The 20222-nt window shown below is 36.9% G+C and overlaps 1 long non-coding RNA gene across 1 annotated transcript in view; it reads left to right on the top strand.

Moving 5' to 3' along the window:
* LOC126938332 (uncharacterized) overlaps positions 1-20222 on the top strand; it is a 244779-nt gene that overhangs the window by 203202 nt on the left and 21355 nt on the right. Inside the window, exon 3 of the long non-coding RNA XR_007720059.1 lies at positions 12270-12335. This is a non-coding gene — a long non-coding RNA (uncharacterized LOC126938332). The remainder of the gene's footprint in view (positions 1-12269; positions 12336-20222) is intronic.

Raw genomic sequence — 20222 nt, 5'->3', positions numbered from 1 at the left:
TCCTGTCTTAGCCTCCCGAGTAGCTGGGATTATAGGTGCCCACCACCATGCCTGGCTAATTTTTGTATTTTTGGTTTCACCATGTTGATTTAGTACAATGAGTAAAATGTACAGTTTTTCACAAGAATAAGCATTTAACATCACAAAAGTGGCTACTTCTAAATCAACCATTCAGATTTGTTTCTACTTCCTTTTTTAAAGATGTCATTTTATCACACTATATTAGATTCACTATTCCTTGAATTTCTTCTTCTTTTAAAACTGTTTTTTAAAACAAATATTCTTTTAAAACTGTACATTTAGAACCTCTAATGAATAGCTTCCCTAAAATAATGTAGAATCTTGTCTGGCATACTGTTTCTCTTTTGATTTCGAAATGTCTTAAGATAGCCTCATTTTATCACCATTTTTGAGGAATTTTTTTTCTAGAGTTGCAGGGTTTTTTGCTTTTTGTATTCTTTCGGCAATTTAAAGATGTTATTCCATTATCTTTTTGCTTTCATAGTGTCCTTTATAGAGCGAAATAGTCAACTTTATGGTTTTATCCTTGAATGCAATATGCTTGTTTTGCTCCTTCTTTTAAGATTGTTTTTCAGACATTTCACAATGATGTGCCTAGATGTTGTTTTGTACTATATTCAGAATTCATTGAGCTTCTTGGATCTTTGAGATGAAGAGTTTAAAGAGTGTTAGGAAATTCTTTATCAAAGCCAATTTAACCAGTGATGGATACACTAATAGCTCTGACTTCACCAAGATACAATATATCCATGCAACAGAATTATACTTGTATCCCATACATCTATACAAATGAAATAACATTAAAAAATAGCTATCTCTTCTTTTTCTGTTTGTTTCCTCTGGATCTTCAATTACATGTGTGTTATACTGTTTATTATTATCCTATATGTCTCTCCCACTTGGTTCTGGTATTTTTGTTTTTTGTTTATTTTTTATTCTTAATACATTTTCTCCCTATTTTCACCTTTGATCATTTTCTATTTACCCATTTTTAAGTTCACTGGTCCTTCTTATGCTGTATGTTGTCTGTTAAGTTTATTCTATAATGTTTAATTTAAGGATTATATTTTTCAGTTCTAGAGTTTTCACTTGATCTTTTTTATAAATGAATTTCTTTTCTCTATTGGACATTTCCAGCCATCCTTTCCTTCATTTTGTACATATTTTTTTCTCTATTTTCTTTAACATACTAGTGCTAGTTATTTAATGCCTTGCCAGTATTAGCAATGTCTGACTGAGATTGCTACATCTCAGTCAATGTCAGGCAGCATCTTTTCACTGTTTTTTAAAAATCTTTTTCTCATGGTCTTACAGGATAAGATGGAAATATCTGTATATCTTTCCAGTCCAACTCTAGGCTTGCTCTCCATATACGCCATAATGCATAAAAGTTCCATGGCTGAGATTTAGTGGGTAAAGGGAAGTAGCTTTGATTTCAAGGCTTCCAAAGTTCTAGCAGGTCATGGCAGTCTACATGGCTGTTGAAATATCTATTGTTCTCTCCTTGATCTAGCAGACATCCTTTGCCTTTGTCAGGCCCAGTAGTCTAGCAGTATTTACCCAGTTCTTGGACAATGGCTTCACGTGGGTGAGCAGCTTTTGATCTTTGCTTATCCTGGAAGAGAGCTTCCAGTAATATTTAGTTCCTTCACATTTCTGTGCATGTACAGAGAGAAGACACCTGTAGTTTATAGTGTTGTTGTTGTTATTGTTTTGGCAGGAGAAAAGCTTGTGTAATTCTCTATACCAGCAGTTGTCAAATTACTGCCCAATCAGGGCCAAATCTAGTCTGTGACATATTTGTTTATAGCCAGTAATCTAAAAACAGTTTTACCTTTTTAAAGGATTGTAAAGACAAGCAAACCACTAAACAAGGAATATACAACAGATGAAATATGTCTCATAAACCCTAATATATTTAGTATCTGGTCCTTTGCAGAAAAGGTTTACTGGCCTCAGTCTATGTCTTCATTGAAATGCTAACATTCTCTGTGTCATTATTTTTCATTCTGAAATTCCCACTATCTAGCAGCTGGAACTATAGACTATTGCTATAACTTTATTTACTTCATTCTTGTATTATTCAGCACTTGTATTTTCTACTTTCTGGTTGCTTTCTTCAATTTTGTTGTCTATTAAAGTTTTCACTATGTAACCATATTTTTAATTCACAGAAGACGGCTTTGCTTTCTGAAAATTTAACACCACATTTGTCTTGCATATATTCCACGTGTTTTCTCGAAAGAACTGCCCAGCTGACCCACAGAATCATAAGTAAAATACAATGACTGTTCTAACCAACTACATTTTGGGTCATTTGCTATGTAGCTGAATCTGACTGATGTTGCCAGAATTCTGGAAGTAGAGTAGAAATCTGGGAATCTAAACATTCACGTCACAAACGTGTAATCAATGCCTGTTTTCCACATGATACTCTCATTGCTAACTATTAGCTTTTCCTGTTGTTTCCTAGGCTAGAGGCCATTTGGTTTACTGTCTCCAGCAAATGCATCTCTAATACTCAGCTGAAATACTGACTCCACAATCTCTAGGCTGTGCATACTAGCAAGAGGATCTGGTTAACAAACTATTTCTTCCTTTTCAAATGGTTGACCAATTCCCCTGTGATAATATTTCCTTTACCCTCTTCTCCAGAATTTTTTTGTTTCCAGTTTCAGATTTGAGGAGAAGTTCTGCAATGAACATGAGATTACTTCATAGCTTTTCCCAGTAGCAAACTAAAATTCAGCTTTTTTATCTTGCTAAGTCATTTATCACTACTCTATCTTACTTTTATGCCCTGACATTCTATCTCTGTTGTCTACTGACCCATTCTCTTTATTCTTGTGGGTTTCGTTTTTTTTTCTCCTCTATTCCCTTAAATTATTGTACTGGGACTTCTGGAAGACAGTAGCCGCCTGTGAATGTGTTCTTCCATCTTTAATAGACTTAGCCTCCATTTTTCACAGTTTCATCCAAAGGAAACTTACACAGATGAAAATATTTGGAATCTGAACAAACACAGGCCATAGCAGGGCAGCAATAGCTGTGTGTAAATATTTCTTGTGCAGACATTTGTATAGGCAGTCCTAAGTGAATTAAGAAAGCTGTAAACAAAATGCACCCTGACAAAACAATAATGCAAACCACATTTTCATCAAAATTAAATGACAGCAGTAATTATGTATTTCTTTGCTATGTTGATTTTATCCCAAATTGTGAATGATAGCTCAAATGAAGTCAAATTAAATGTTGGCGTTCATTCAGAAGCAATGTAACCATATAAAACAAACATTGATCTACTGTTTCTGCCCTAACTGCCCCTCTGTGATATGAGGCAAGACACGTAACTTTCTGAGGCTCACTTGATAGAAGAAAATAAAGTCTTTTATTTCATTAACTTCAAGGGCAACCGCAGTTTTATAAATTTACCATTTGTCAAAAGAAAATGCAAGCTTGTTTCATATCTGTCAGTATGAGGAAATCACCTTCCATCTTTGCTAATAGACACTATGACCTTTATATCTTTGTAAGTATAAAAAATGATTTGGGGCATATATGAATCCCCGTTAGCAGTTAAGTAGAAAAAGAAATGTGAATCTGCCAATTATATCAACTCAGGCAAATCATAAGTGAAATCAGTAAGAATCACAGAGATTCACAGTATCAGTGATTCTAATCCTATGATAATCCTCTGATGGCAGTATAATCAGGTGTTTTTTTTTTTTTTTAAATAATTGTTACAGTTGAAATCATTGGATAATCTTAGCAAACAAATCTACAAATCCTACTACAGAGCTTTTCATGCACAATTCTAAATAAGAAATGCCTGATTACATTTTGTCCAACGGAGCAAAGTTGATTGGTAGTAGATTTGCAAGGTTTTGAAATAAGAGAATAGAGGGAGGAAGGAAGTAATTTAAGGACATGATTTCTAATTTGTAACATCCATTTATAATATTCTTTGGGGTAATTTGCTGATGACAGTACAGCTTAGGAGATAGATCAAGCTAATTCATTAACTGCTCTATCTTCTTGGAGAGGATTAGAGATGGGGGAGAAATTGGTCTGTAGAATTTCAAGTACCAAGGGATTTATTCAGACTCAGTCTGCAGACAAAACTAACAAACCCAGATGATGGATCATTTGGCTAAATCTTACTTTTCTGTCCCAGTAGGGTAATCACAGACACCATCCCAGGAGCAGAATTTTTAAAATGCCTTGATAATAATAATAGTAATAATAATAACTACACACATGCATTCATCACTTGCCATGCGTTAGTTAATTTTGTAAGTGTTTTAGAGGTTTAACTTCATTTCATCACAGTCTATGAGGTTTTGTCACTGCCTTACATTTTATGAGAAAACTGAGGCACAGAGAAGTTAAGTAATTTGATCACACATTAGGAGGTAAAGTCATAATTCCAACTTCATCAATCTGACCTCAGAATGTGATTATATTTTAATTTATTAGCATCTTGTCCAGTTAAAATCTTTGTTTACTGTATTCCTATTTTTTAGAGAAACTGAAAATAATTTGTTCTCTCTAAAAACAAAAGAGTTAATTTCTAAAACCAAGTTATATTATTCAAGGGAAATAGGGGAGGAAGGTAACAAATAAAAGGGGAACTGGAGTATAAATTTAAAATATTTTAAGACATGGATTCTTATTACTATAACAATAATTATGCAAACCATGTTTATTTTTTGTTAGTTTGACCCACTGTTTAACCTCTTTAAAGCCCACTTTGTTCATCTGGATAAATGAAATGCCATAGCACCTAGTAAGTTGTCAGGAAAATTATAGTGATTGCTTTATCCGTATTAGGATTAAAACATTCTCTCAATGTAATTGGATATAACTTATGAAAAATATATGTGTGTTATTCTTTTGAATATTGCTCTCAACATCTTACAAAGTATTTTGGAGGCATCTGTCTTTCTTTCATCCCCACCGCAAGGGTGAAATGTAGAGTAGTAGTGCCTGCAGTGCTTGGGAACGTCTTAGAAATGCAGCAACACGGCCACACTTCAGACCAAGCAAATCAGGATCTGCTTTCCAGCAAAATCTCCAACTAAATCAAAAGCACTTTGAACTTTAAAAAGCACTGGTTTATAGAACTGGAAAAATAATGATGTGGATAAAGAAGCACAAGAATCCAATGACAATGCTAGATTTTTAGCTCGATCGGGGACTGAAAGCATAAAGAGGTAGGGGGAAAGAGCTTGGTTTCATTATTTCGGTGTTTTGTTTTTGTTTTTAAGCTAATAGAGGCCAAAAGGCTAAGGAAGGAGAGGGAGCATGCAGGAATGAGATACTTGACTAAAGAAACCCAGTTTCTGAGTTTTGTTGCTGATTCAGAAAGGAATGGAATGGAAAGCAAATGTGGATGTATCAGTCTAATTTTGCAGAAAGGAACTGACTTCTTCCAAGAGGGAGGAGGAGGGGCACAGAGCAATTCATTCTGGTGATTAGTCGGGCAGGAAGCTGAAGAGGTGACTGAGCAAAGGGCAAGATACCTGGTGAGAGAAAGGGGTGGAGTTTTCTCAGGGAAGGTGGTGGAAGTTTGGAGGAGTTGGTGCGGAGGACGGGAGGGAAAGGCAATTGCAGAAATACAGATGGGCTGAAGAAGGTAGTGAGGGCTAGGACATTTGCCATAGTGCTTCTCAGTCCCGTGGCGTGTGAGGCCTGAAAGAATGAGTAGCCTTCACAAAAAAGGACAATCAAAGAGAAGTGATGTTGCTACTATTATGTAAGTTAAGGAGTGGAAACTGGGCATGGTGGCTCGTGCCTGTAATCCTAGCACTTGGGGAGGTCAAAGTAAGAGGATCACTTGGGGCTAGGAGTATAAGACAAGCCTGGTCAACAAAGTGAGATCTTTTCTCTATGGAAATAAATAAATAAATGGGAAATGTAAAATGTAGAGCACTCTTTCTTTAGAATTTTGAAGGTGCAGGGCAATTGTAGATGATGGAATGAGGTTTCCAAGGGTGCAGTGTAATGGTTAGAAGGTGCAGCAGCCAGGGTGAGTGGGATAGAAATGGAGCCTGCTGGAAGGAATTATGCACATGAGAATAAGTAAACAGCTAAAGGAGAGCAGAAATAACCAAAAGGAGAGTGCGTCCGGCTCATGACTCAAAGCAGTAGCCATGAAAGTTGTTCGGTTGAATTCCCAGATGCTGTGGAGATTCAAATTGTCATCTGCATTTGGTATAAACTAATTTTGAGACTAGGAGTTGGAGCAGAATTCTGAAAAGACAGGAAAATGATTTGCTTTCTGCAATGATACTTTTAAGTCTAAGGTCAGGAAAGTGCGTCCTAAAACATTACACGAAGTTTTTTTTGTTTTGTTTTGTTTTTTGTTGTTGTTGTTGTTGCCCCGTCTGGAGTGCAGTGGCACAATCTCAGCTCACTGCAACCTCCGCCTCCCAGGTTCGAGCAACTCTCCTGCCTGAGCCTCCCGAGCAGCTGGGATAGTTAGACATCTATGTTCTCATTACAGAGAAACTTGCTCAATTGACTCTTGCTAGCCATCCAGTGGACACAGCCTTCATGAAAAACAGTGGTATTTATGGGAGGTTGGCCCTTCTTTTTTCAAAGTTCTCTTGTTCTCTTTTTATAATGAAGCAGGATGATTATGCTCACTGGGTCAAAGTAAAAACTAACAGAACAGGATAAATAGATCTGTGGTTAAATCCTCTTTCTTAATAGGAAAAGAGCTGGAGGGAGGAAGGAAGGAAGAAATCAAAATCAATAGCAAAAAATAAAAACAAGTGAGAATCAAAACGTCTATCTCTTTACCATCATGATTTTTAGAGGCAAGCAGCAGAAAAGAGCAAGTGCAGAAATTCCCCTCTTACCAAGAAGATACATCATTTCCTATAACTTAAGTTTCTACCAATTAGAGACTAATTCACTCGTAGATGTAAATTTCCTACCAACCAGATTTGAGAGAATAGGAAATTGCCCAGTTATTGGTCATCAGGATCTCATGGTAACTCTTTTTGATTGGATTCCTTTCTTCCTAAACTTTAGGTGAATTGTACGTAGATAAATTGTATGCCAGTACAGTTTCTCCAAATTTTTCTTAGTACTGAGCACTGTAGAAAAGGGAATTTTAAAATGGTCATTTCAACAGGCCAGGATCTGTGTCAAGCACAGACCCTTATAGAAACATAAAGATATTTTGAATTTTGAAAAACAATATGACTGCATCATTAGACAGAATGTAACATACGTAAGGGGGCACAAACTCAGAGGGCACCATACACTTAGATAAACTGGGTGACATGTGACTTGTTGTCTGGAACACACCAGCCCCGTTCCCTCCAAATTCTTGGTTGGCCTCTGTTGAGCCAGCCTCATTTTAGCCTGCGCCTCCTGATTTTAGGAGAGTACTTATTTCCAGTGATGTTTACAAAACGGGGCATACAAGCATTAATTGTGAACAATGATTTCAGTCTTCATCTAGCTTAACTGCAAAACATGAAAAGACTTTCACAAATTTTTCTCCAACTACAGTTTCTGAGAATGCTTAAATGAAGCCACCACATTTGTAACTTTATCAGGTTACTGCTTGTCATCTCTACCACCATGTGACTGAATTTCTGGTCTTTGTCCTGCCGATTGAATTCTGTTCTCTTAAGAGCTACTGTAGCTGAAAGGTATTTCTACATGCTTCTGATTCTCTTACCTGTATCACGTTATTCCCAGCATGAATCAGACACTTTGTGATACCTTCAAATGACACCGTGGAAAAGGCTGAGAGTGTTTTATTTTACATGTATTTTAATAATTGCATATTATCATATAAATTTGTAATAAATATGCACTGTATCAATATATGAAATTTTAAAAAATATGCATTGTACATGTATATTTCAATTTGTTGAAAGGTTACATGAATACATGCAAAAGTGAAAATTTTAAAGACAACAAATAAGTATTCAGTGAAAATTATATTTTCTTTCTGCCAATGACTTCTGGCCCCTTGCTTCTGCACCCAAGATGTAGTCACACATACCAAGTTTTTGTGTAAACATCCATTGGATAATATGGGCATATGCTAAAATCGGTAATAACTTTCCTTTTTAATGCAACTTGAATCTTATACACACTATTCTCTATTTTGCATTTTTTACCTTATCGTGGAAGTCAGTTTGTCTTGGTACGTACAGAGCCTCCTTGTTCTTTTTGACAGCTGTAACTGCATACTATTTCATTCAATGGAGTTACCATTATTTATTTATAAATCCCCTATTGCTGGATGTTCAGGTTGTTTCTTAGTCTTTTAAACTCATAAGCAATAATACATATACATTCTCGTACATATGTTTCCATGCACATCTAATCTATAGCCAAGTGGAATTCTCTACCAAAATATGTCTATTTAAATTTTTATAACTTTTGACAAATTGTACCTCATAAGAGTTTCTACTCCCTGCAACATGTGAGTATAGTTCTACACCTTCTAACACTACACTTTCTGATCCTTACTAATTTATAAGAAAATAAAAATTTATACTTTTAATTTTGATTTGGGACATTTTCCTCTTTGAGTTCAATTTATCTTTAAATCCATGGGAGCCATCTGCTCCTATGCCTTGACCATATTTCTACTGGATGATTTTGTTTTATTTCAGTGACTTGTATGAGATTTTTAAATTAAGAAAATTAGCTCTTTCCCTCCCGTAAGTGTTGCAATATCGTAAGTGTTGCAATATCTATTGCCTGTCATTTGACTGTGTTCATATATTTATAATTTTTTCAGGCTCAACCCAAGGGAGCCAAAAATAAGAGAATAATTTACAACTATTATTACAGGGGACACTGTGGGAGAACCACTGTCTCTAACATTACACCTCTATTTCCAGCTCTTTTGAGGGCCCACAAACCCTTTCATCATGGGAGAGCCCTATCATCTCAGACTCTCACTTGTCATAGTGTTTATCTATATAGACATATGGCTTAAGTCTTCATTCAGCTGAATTGCAAACAAGAGACTTGTACCATGATGCTCTCTAACAAGAGTCTTCAAGAATGTTTAAATAAATATACCATATGTAATGTTGATTAAGCCCCTGATTATGAAGACCTGACCTGGAATGAAACCAGAGAGAATAGAAATGAGAGGCACTATTCATAAATAATTGACAATGCCCAGGGGGTGACCAGGTAAACCCACAGGGATAATGTGAAGAGTTAGGGATGGCTCCATTGCCGGGCTCTGAGATAATGCCATGGCAGAGCTATTTCTTGTAGAGAGTTAAGGCTCACAGTGAGAAAGGAAGAACCAAATTTTTTACATAAAATTTATTTGATGCTTATTTATGTGGTCAGTTTTGTGATAGTTTACTTAAGGCATATGTTGAAAAAACAACTAAAAGATAACCCTGTAGGCGAAGTGAGGCCAGTTAGCCTGAACTGTAAAGACCTATTGTATTGCAAACATCATAGTAACCATGTTTCAATAGTGTTGAGATTTCTTATCTAATTAGATCACTTCGTGAGGCCAAATGATTGTGCCCTGATGATTTGAAAGCCAGATATCATTCTGTTGCCTCTGCCAAGTAGTTTGCACCAGATGTTGAGACCTGACTGCACAGAGAAAGCGACCTAACGTCTGTGGCAAACCCATATTGTACCAGCTTCGTGTGAGATCTTTTTTTTTTTTTTTTTTTTTTTTGAGACGGAGTCTCGCTCTGTCGCCCAGGCTGGAGTGCAGTGGCCGGATCTCGGCTCACTGCAAGCTCCGCCTCCCGGGTCTACGCCATTCTCCTGCCTCAGCCTCCCGAGTAGCTGGGACTACAGGCGCCCGCCACCTCGCCCAGCTAGTTTTTTGTATTTTTTAGTAGAGACGGGGTTTCACTGTGTTAGCCAGGATGGTCTCGATCTCCTGACCTCGTGATCCGCCCGTCTCGGCCTCCCAAAGTGCTGGGATTACAGGCTTGAGCCACCGCGCCCGGCCTCGTGTGAGATCTTACTAGCTTGAGCCCTTCTTTATTTCTGTGGAATTGTTGTGTGGCTGGAAGAAATGCCTCCTCAGCCACGCTCTGAGAAGTCTGTGATGTTAACAGAGTTGCTAGAGAATGAATGGAAAGCTAAGAACAGTAATCCATATATTTTTTCTAAAAGAAAAGAATTTTGACACAGAGCATTTCTGAAGGCAATATGCTATTCACTAGGACATGCAGCAAAGCACCTGGTACTGAGCCATCTGCCAGTAAAAACGAATGAATAATGAGTGGGGATGAACACAGCAATGAGGAGAGAGAGAGGCTTGTCTATGATAGGATCTGGCTAATGAGTTAGCACTCATGAAATTTCCATGAATAACTGGGGGTTTCAAATATTTACCGGTTACCCATCCTCTTCTTGACCTCTATAATAAGAAATACGTCAGAATCTAGTCTATATACGTTTGTTAACCACGAGACTCCAAAATGGTCATTAATCTCTAATAGATGGTGGGCCTAATTTTGTCTCCATGCTTATTTACTATGGTTAACAAATGTATTTACAAGATCCCATACCAGAGTGAATAAGAGTGTCAGGGTCTATTCAAGAACCATCTCTCAACCAGATGCAGTGGCTCACTGCTGTTAATCCCAACACTTTGGGAGGCCAAGGCAGGCAGATTACGAGGTGAGGAGATCGAGACCATCCTGGCAAACACAGTGAAACCCTGCCTCTACTAAAAATACAAAAAATTTAGGGGTACGCACCTATAGTTCCAGCTACTGGGGAGGCTGAGACAGGAGAATCACTTGAACCCAGGAAGCAGACATTGCAGTAAGCCGAGATCTCGCCACTGTACTCCAGCCTGGGCAACAAAGGGAAATTCTGTCTCAAAATAAAAATAAAAATAAATTAAAAGAACCATCTCTCAGTCACCTATCTCAGTTGAATTTAATTAAAATTATCTGAGTCTTAGCTCCAAAGTGAGTCCATTTATAAAAAATACCATTTTTTGCAAGCTAACTAATTTTATTGCCCTTCAAAATTAATGTTGGTGAATTTCTTGGTTTAGAAACTAAAAGTGAACTCCTCATCCATCTAATCACTTGGCTCCTTTAGCCATGGTTTCACTATTTAATGTTATCCAAAGACACATCACAAAATTATCTACTTACCTATTTCATCTGACATGGTGTCTGCAGCTGTTTATTATTAAATTATAAATGAAATCAGAGTTATACCTCTAAAAAATATGGACAGTATTCTCTGTTGAGCTCATCTATCCCTAAAACCCCCAGTCCCTCAGTACATACAATGGAATTCCCATTTTACTCTGAGTGCCATGCTCCATTAATCCGCAAATCTCAAAGTGTATCTGACAGGAGTGATGTTGCACATTATAAAATAAGATTTCTCAAATGCTGCCCATCTGTTAGTGATACAGGCAATCTACGTGTCCTATATATAGAACATACATACACTTCCTGCATTGCATATTCTTTCAAATATTTGCTCTTGGCATTGCTAGGTGTCCTACTGTCATAACAGACAAGTCATTCATTAAGCTGTCAGCACCTTGCTACCCTGCTCCCAAAGAAGGTCCATTTCTGTGTTTTCTGTTTCTTGCTGGATGACCTATTCACTCATCATGAGCTGAGCAGTTACTCTCATAACGGGTGCAACTGAGTTGTTCACGTCAACATATGTAAACCAAAGCTCTACTTCTTCATTTCCTGCGGTCCAACACTTGACTTGTGGAGGGCACTAATGGATTGGAAAGCCAGCCTGCAGTCATGAGTTAAGTTGGTGTCAATGTGATACACTTCTTGGCTGAGACATCTAAGGAAGGGACATTAAAAGCAAAAAAGTGGAACAAACAAGTAACAAGAAAAAATTGTAAACACTGTTTGAAAATCTGAAAGGGAATCAAGAAAGGCAATTAGCTACACAGACCTATACGTTGGAACTATTTGGAACCAAGTATATGGGAAATTACAAAATTATATTAAAATCTAAAGCATCTAGTATAGCACATATTTGTAAAATGAAAAATAATAAAAATTGATTTTTAGAAAATTAGAGCTAAGCCCTACTGATTTTTATCTTTGATTTTGTTGTTTATATTTTAAGAGGTCTTGTGTTTATGAGAAATTTAGTATTCACTAGAAAAGTAGAAAGATAATCAATTTTTAACTAATTGAAAGAGCTTAAAATACAGTTTCCTAAACATCCAAGCCCTTATCTTTCTTCTTGACCTCTTGCCTAATCCGTGATTATTTTTATTCTAGAGAGTAGAAGATGGAAAGAGAGAGAGAGAAACGGACGGATGGACAGAAGGAAGGAGGGAAGGCAAGGTAAGATTGATTTAAATTGGCCAATTTGGCTTATAATTAACAACTTTGATTTGTGCTTGACAGAAAGAAGATTAAAATCATTAATTTTGGCCAGGTGTGGTGGTTCATGCCCCTAATCTCAGCCCTTTGGGAGGTTGAGGCAGATGGATTTCTTGAAGCCAGGAGTTTGAGACCAGTCTGAGCAACATAGATGAACTGATAATCTATATATCCCAGTTAAATATGAATCCCATATTATCAACTCTAATAGAGATGAAAAGGTTGATGATAAAATATGGTAACAGAAAAACACTCTCTCAACCATCTTTCTACTGTATAAATGCTTGGTTTTACCACAGAAAACCAAAATAAAGCTTGTGATGCATGATGTTACATAGGATTTATTATTCTGAATATATATTGGCACAGGACTAGGAAAGACCACCTCACTAATCAGTTAAGTCATTGCATATTTTATGACATATACTTTATCCTACTTGCTTCAAGTTTGGTTGTAAAAAAAGTGATATATCCTAGAGGAATGGAGACAAAAAGCTAATTTATATCAGGGACAGCCATCCAAATCCCACAAACACAAATGAAAAAAAGTGAGAGACTCAAAGAAAATCATATTAATTCATCTAAGTAGTATTGCTTTTCTGTAGCACAATGCATGTAGAATATCATGGTCCATGTAATTTTAACTTACATTTTCTTCTTCATCCTTTCCAAATGAGACCATTTTATTTTTTGAGAAAAACGGGACAAAATCATTGTTATTTTATATTGCCTCCATTTGTTAAGGTATAGAAACTTAGTTTCACACAGCCATTGACCACCAAAATGACACCCCACCTTGATTTAAAGATTTAGTCATAGCAATGTAAGTGACAGACCCCAAAGCCCCAAGAAAGGAGTCAGTCACAGCAAGTTTTTGCTGTATGTGTGTGTGCATGTGTATATGTAACAATATCATGTATCAGGTTAAGTTGCATTTCTTATTTTGTGATGAAATGTATATGCATCTGATCATATATGTTAATATAATTATCTGTTGATTAAAATGCTGGTCAGAAATTCTATATGTAGACAGCATTTGGTTGAGCTAAGACCTTGAAATCATTTTCTCCATAAAGATGGAATTGTCTTCTGTCATATAGCTAATATAGCTAATGGTTTCTGGAGTTTAGATAAGAATATGAACAAAGGTAAGAAAGGCATTAAAATTGTTTAAGAAATATTAGTTTCAAAATGACCATTTAAATAACAATGATTAAAATAAAGTACTTGAAAAATTACATGTTTGGGATAGAATTAAAAAATCAAACGAGGGATGAAAAGGAAGAGTGGAGAAAGCTAGCCACAAACTTTACCTGTCTGTCTGGTTTCAGGTAATCCTTACAAGTGCCAACAGAATGGAGAGGGATTGCTATTTCTAGAAAAAAAAAAAAAAGAGAGAGACTCAGAAACAATCTACGGTTGATCTTGTCTATTATCCAAGTGATATTTGATGTAGCATTTTTCTGTTTTATTGAATTTCTGATATATTATTTATATGTTATGGGTTTTTTTTAGATTTATGGTACTATTTTAAGTCTGTTAGAATTATATATACTTTTTAACATATGTGTTATTTCTGATGTAAATCGTTAAGTTCCAAACATTATCTTCTACAACTTGTCTTTCTCACTTCCAATAAATTATTCTAAAACTACCCACTCTTAGACATAATTTCATGATAAGTATGGAATTCAGAGATTTTTTTTCTTCCATTTTTTTCTATAAAGAAATTCAAGACCAAAGAATTTTAATGATGCGTGGTAAGTTAGTGCCTTCTTTAGGGAAAGGATATCTGTTTTCTCCATCATCAAATCTCCAGTACCCAGCAAATTACATAGAACATGGTAAATGCCCAAAAACTATTTGATTAGATGAGTAAAAATAGGAAGGGCAAGAGTTTGAAACATTTCTACAGCTCAAGAATTACCCATAAAAATTTACTTTTTGTTCTAAGATAAACTCCACATTGAAAATTAGTTCTTCCAGGAGTTGTAGCCTCGCTCACCAGATTCCGAACAGTAACCAACACAAATAATATGAAGGTTTAAAAGCTTTTTGGCCAGTCGGTCTCTTTGGTCTGTTTGACCAAACCCCATAATTACATGAGTACATGGTATAGATTTCCCAACACATTCCAGTCTCAGATATCTATCTCCCTTATTGTTCCCAGAAATACACATATGGTTTCCAAACTATGTAAATGCATTTTTTACAGAAAATATGAATACTGTCAAAAAAATTTTCCATGGCAAAATATAATCTAAAATAAACTTTCAAAGCTATGCCGTAATTCATGGAAATTAGAATAATTCCTGGAAAATGTGATAACACTAAGCAATAATAATTTAAGTAGCAATGTAGTAAAGGTAATTAATGAGAGTGAAATTTCATATAAGAGACAAACTTTAAATACTTATTATAAAAGAGAGAGAGACAAAGACAATTCTATTTGAGAAGAATAGAAACTTTGAATGTACTTAAAGATGGATTAACAATTTTTCTGTTGAAACGAGAAATAATAGTAGCAAATTAACCCCATGTAATAGAGACCTGACTGAAGAATACAGTCTAGTGAGCATAGTTCTCACCCAGAAAAATATTCATGGGATGAATAAATAAATAAGTGGGCTTTTCTGAACTCCAAAACTACTTTAATCATTTTCATTACCAGTAAATGTACACAAGTATATCCTTTAAGAAAATAAAACTGTTAGATCCTGTCCAATTATGTTTCAGAGATAGAGTTCTATTAAGCTGCCTGTGTCAGGGAATTTTTATAATGTTGAACCAAGTCATAAAGAGTTAAAATTTATTTTACCATCAGGTTACTTTTCATTGATGGTGGTCGTGGTTTCATTGGTGGTGATGGTATTGTTTTTAGTCAATTTTATATGTAGTTGATTTTCTAAGTATGACTAAAGAGCTCTCTGAATTTGGTTGGACTCATTCCATCGGCATTTGTTTGTGTACATGAAAATGAGCAGGTTTCTAAGAGTCAGAATTAACAAATATATATCCCTCAATAGATCTATTTTTTCAGGTTTATCAGTTTGCAACAAGGAAATACTGGTAGCCAGGACCAGCAAATAGATTTCTTAATAGGCAAGAATCTATACTGTATTATTCATTTAAATGCAAACATTAGAATTAACTTTGGCTCTAATTTCTTTAAGGGTTAAGCAACTTATGCACATTTTTTGCAGATGTATTTCTTTCTATAAAGTTACCTCTTCCTGTGTAGTTTAATAAGTACAGAGTCAGCATAAACAGTATTCCAAAGAAATCTGTCAAATAACATTTCGAAAAATCAACATTTCATAAAATACAACTTTTTCATAAATAACAGCCAGCCACACACAAAAATGATTCCCGTATTAGTGACAGATTTAGAAACTAAAAACTGCACAAGTTAAAAATATCCATTTTAGAATTTTTCTTTTCAACCAGAAAGATATATTTCTTTACCTCTTGTTTGAATCAACCCCCAACTCCCCCCGAAAAAAGGGGGGAAAAAACCATAATTCAGAGACGTGCAAATATTTAATATTACCTGTGCTACAAGAGTCTTATACCTACGATATTTAAAATTCTTAAACAAAAATAATACCCAACTATCACCACTGACATCTTAGAGTTTGTTTTCATTAGGGGGTCACAAGTCACTTACCCCTAAAAGAAAACTCCATGAGAGGGTAACCTGTTTTCTGGAAACCTTAGAATTCTTAGTTTAAAATTCTATGTGCTTCTTATTCAATAACATACTATATTTACTTAAGAAGGAGTTATTCCTGGGTAATGTTCACATCCAAATTTTTAGGTTGAATAAAAACAAGAGCCAAATAAACTTGACAATTAGGTGAACAAAGTTTCTGGTTTAAAAATGGCCTCTGTCTAGAAGCCTTGGACAAAGCCTCTCCCGAACTCTCACTAAAAGAACTATGTAAGGGCAGAAAAGATGTAAATTTATGACCCCATAAACTAAGATTGACAGACAACCCAAGGCCTGAATCTGGAAGGAATTTTCAATAATTGGAAGTCAGACAGGGCTGAGTGTATTAACCAATTGGTGCCCTGTGTGCATGCCATCTTGTGACATGGAACAACCTTGACAGAATGAGAGATGCTAGAAGGCCACCAAACCTGATCCACATTCCCCTGGCAGAGAAGCAGGACCTGCTTCTGATCAAGGATCTCTGTAGGTGATGCTCTTCCCCCTTGCTCCTCTTTGATGCCCTCATCCTGTGTGTTCTAGTATCTGAAAGTCCCAAAGCAATCTGCGTAAAAGAGAACCAGGGCAAGAGAGACCCGCATTCAAGGTGAAATGTTGCAGCCTTGACAGTGTAGACCCAGTAACAAAACTCCCAAGAAGACACAGCCCAAGGTGAATGGGAATTGATCATAAAAAGACGCTAGGATCTCTGCACAGTATCTAGCTCGGCAGTCCCCAGCCTTTTTGGCACCAGGGACCAATTTCATGGGAGACAATTTCTCCAGGAGCCGGGGGTGGGCGGATGGTTTCGCGATGATTCCAGTGCATTATATTTATTATGCACTTTACTTCTATAATTGTTACATTGTACTAGAGAATGAAATAATTATACAACTCACCATAATGCAGAATCAGTGGGAGCCCTGAGCTTGTTTTCCTACATGTAGATGGTCCCATCTGTGGGTGATGGGAGGCAGTGACAGATCATCAGGCGTTAGATTCTCATAAGGAACGTACAACCTAGTTTCCTCACATGCGTAGTTCACAATAGGGTTTGTGCACCTATCAGAATCTAATGTGGCTGCTGATCTAACAGGAGGCAGAGCTCAGGCAGTAATGTGAGCGACAGGGAGGGCTGTAAATACAGATGAAGCTTCGCCACCTCTCACCTTCCCACCACTCACCTCGTGCTGTGCAGCCTGGTTCCTAAAACAGACTGGTACCAGTCTGTGGCCCTGGAGTTTAGACCCCCGATCTAGTTCTTCAGCTCTGTAGATCTGAGAAGTTCGCTCAGTTAAAAAAAAAAAAAAAAAAAAAAGGCAAGCCAAAGGCCAATCCGCTCAATCAAAGCACTGAGTCTGGAAATGTTCTTGTTCATTTAAAGATTGATAAAATAATAATGACAACAATCATAATAACAGTTACTGAAAATTACTATGTGACAGGTACTATTTTTAGTGCTTATAAATAGTTAATCATTTCACCTTCATAAAACATGATGAGGTGGTTATTATTTCCATCTTACTGATGAGGAGACTGAGACAAAGAGAATTTAAGTCAAAGTAATTTGCTGAAAGTGACACAGGTAGTAAATGGTGAAGGTATGATTTGAACACAGGCAGTTTAATTCTAATTAAACTCTACTCTTCACCTGGATCAGTGGCTCAAGGCCGTTATCCCGGCACTTTGGGAGGCCGAGGCGGGCGAATCACGAGGTCAGGAGTTTGAGACCAGCCTGCTCAACACGGTGAAACCCTGTCTCTACTAAAAGTACAAAAAATTAGCCGGGCGTGGTGACAGGTGCCTGTAGTCCCAGCTACTCGGGAGGCTGAGGCAGGAGAATGGCATGAACCCAGGAGGCAGAGCTTGCAGTGAGCCGAGATCGTGCCACTGCACTCCAGCCTGGGAGACAGAGCAAGACTCTGTCAAAAAAAAAAAAAAAAAAAAAAAAAAAAAGGTACAAAAAATGAGCTGGGCGTGGTGCTGGGCGCCTGTAATCCTGCCTGCTCAGCAGACCAAAGTAAGAGAATTGCTTGAACCTGGGAGGCAGAGGTTGCAGTGAGCGGAGATTACGCCACTACACTCCAGCCTGGGCAACAGTGAGAAACTGTCTCAAAATAAACAAATACATACATACATACTACTCTTAACCAATATTATAAACGAACAAAAAAAGAGTATATTTAAAGAAGTAATAAAGACAAAGTGTAAACATTGTGGGATAAAATAAAAGAAACATCATCCTGAAGATATTAGCAGGTGTACGTATCTTAAAAAGATTTATTATAAAAAAGAAAAATAACTGGAAAACTTTTAGCTTCCTGGAGAGAATCCGAGAAGACATGGCCCCTCTGAATAGCTTGGGGTTTAATGATAAATGGATGAGGTAAATAAAGATGCAAGTGTTATAGATTATTGCATTGGTGACACAAATTAATGACCTCCCTCTAGCCACAACACCCTTTGCGATGTCATTTTACAGCCCCTCCCATGAAGAAATGGAATCTATTTCTCCAAGCTGGAATTAGAGCTGGCCTGGAGATGGGTTTGACGAATGAAATGCTCGAATTAGAGCTGGCCTGGGGATATGTTTTGACCAATGAATGCTCGAATTGGAGCTGGACAGGAGATCCACTTTGACCAATGAAATGCTCAAATTAGAGCTGGCCTGGAGATACGCTTTGGCCGATGAAATGCTCTGAAACATTATCACGCCAGTTTTGAAACTAGGCCTCAAGAGGCTGTGCTTTGTTTTACTCTCTCTTTGTGTGCCTTCTGCCATGAGTGTAAGCTGAGGTAGTCTGCTGAAGAATGAGGGGCCACATGAGTAGAAAATGAGTGGATCCACCGTGAGGGTATCCTAGACCTGCAAGTCCCCAGTCAACTGGCCAACTAGCAGCAGCTTCATGAATGAGCCCAGGCAAGATCGGCCAAGCCTGGCCCAGAACAGCAAAACTGCCCTGGCTGACCCATGGACACAGGAAAAATAAACACTTGTAGTTTTATGCTATATGTTTTGGAGCTGTGTATTACTCAGCAAAAGCTATGGTAATGAAACACGTAGCTAGAAAAAGATGAAATGCACCAGAAATATCAGTTATTTCCTCCACAAATTATATTTTTTTCCTACTCTATGTTACCTTTAGAAAAATATCTACCCAAAGTTCTTCATCTGACCATCTGCCTTCCCACTGAAGGGGCATCAGGTCATATGGCCCTATTCCCCCATAACCACAGCTATGGGGACCAAGAGTAGAAATCTGGCTCAAGTTGGATCCATCAGAATCTCATTTATGAGAATTTAAAATTAGCTTCCAAAGGCTCTAATAAGCATTTAAGAGGAGGTAAGGCTCTTTTGAGGAGATAAATAAAACCAGTGTACAAAATGAAGCAGAGAAGAGAGTATGTAAGGCCTCAGAGACAGAAATAGAGAAAATTGACTCTTTGTGCTACAGGTTACTTCCTGAGAGCCCATGAGATACCCGTGTCCATATTGTTTTCTTTTTCCCATTGTAGAATATGTTTCCATTTTGTATGCCTTGGAGGGTCACCTGCTCATTCTTCAAGACAAGACAACTCAATAGGATAGAATGACCAAGTTTTCATTTACTGAAACCAAATTTAGTAAAGATATAGAAATACTATAATATACAAAGGATTTTTGGCTTTTCTAACTTCTACTATCGTATCTCCTTTATATAGTTACTTTTTAGGAAGGGCAAGAAGAAAAGGTAGATTTTCATGAGAAAATTTCAAAATTAGATCTCCCTCTTCAATTTTTTAAAATGTCAAATGTTTACACACGGAGAGTAAAATGGAGCACGGACGCACTTCTCTAGAAACATCAGGCTTCCAATATTAATTAGGAAATAATGTGAATTCCACTTTCATTTTAATTTCCATACAGTGGTTTCTGCTGTGAAGATCCTAACTCTGTTTCTTCCAGGATGCTGGACTGTTCTTCCCATCAGATAAAGATGTGCACAGCAGGAACCACTAGATGGAGATGGAGATGAAAATGAAATTCACGTTATTTCCTGGTATTCTTTGCCTGAATAGTCTCTGCAATGGTCCAAAGTGTTAAATAGAGAGATCATGGAGCCATTACCTCCTCTGTGTGTGTGTGTGTGTGTGTGCAT

The sequence above is a fragment of the Macaca thibetana genome, chromosome 16, assembly GCF_024542745.1.
Source record: "Macaca thibetana thibetana isolate TM-01 chromosome 16, ASM2454274v1, whole genome shotgun sequence".
NCBI lineage: Eukaryota > Metazoa > Chordata > Mammalia > Primates > Cercopithecidae > Macaca > Macaca thibetana.
Note: the sequence above shows the minus strand (reverse complement) of the source record. Positions and strands in the feature narration are given on the sequence as shown.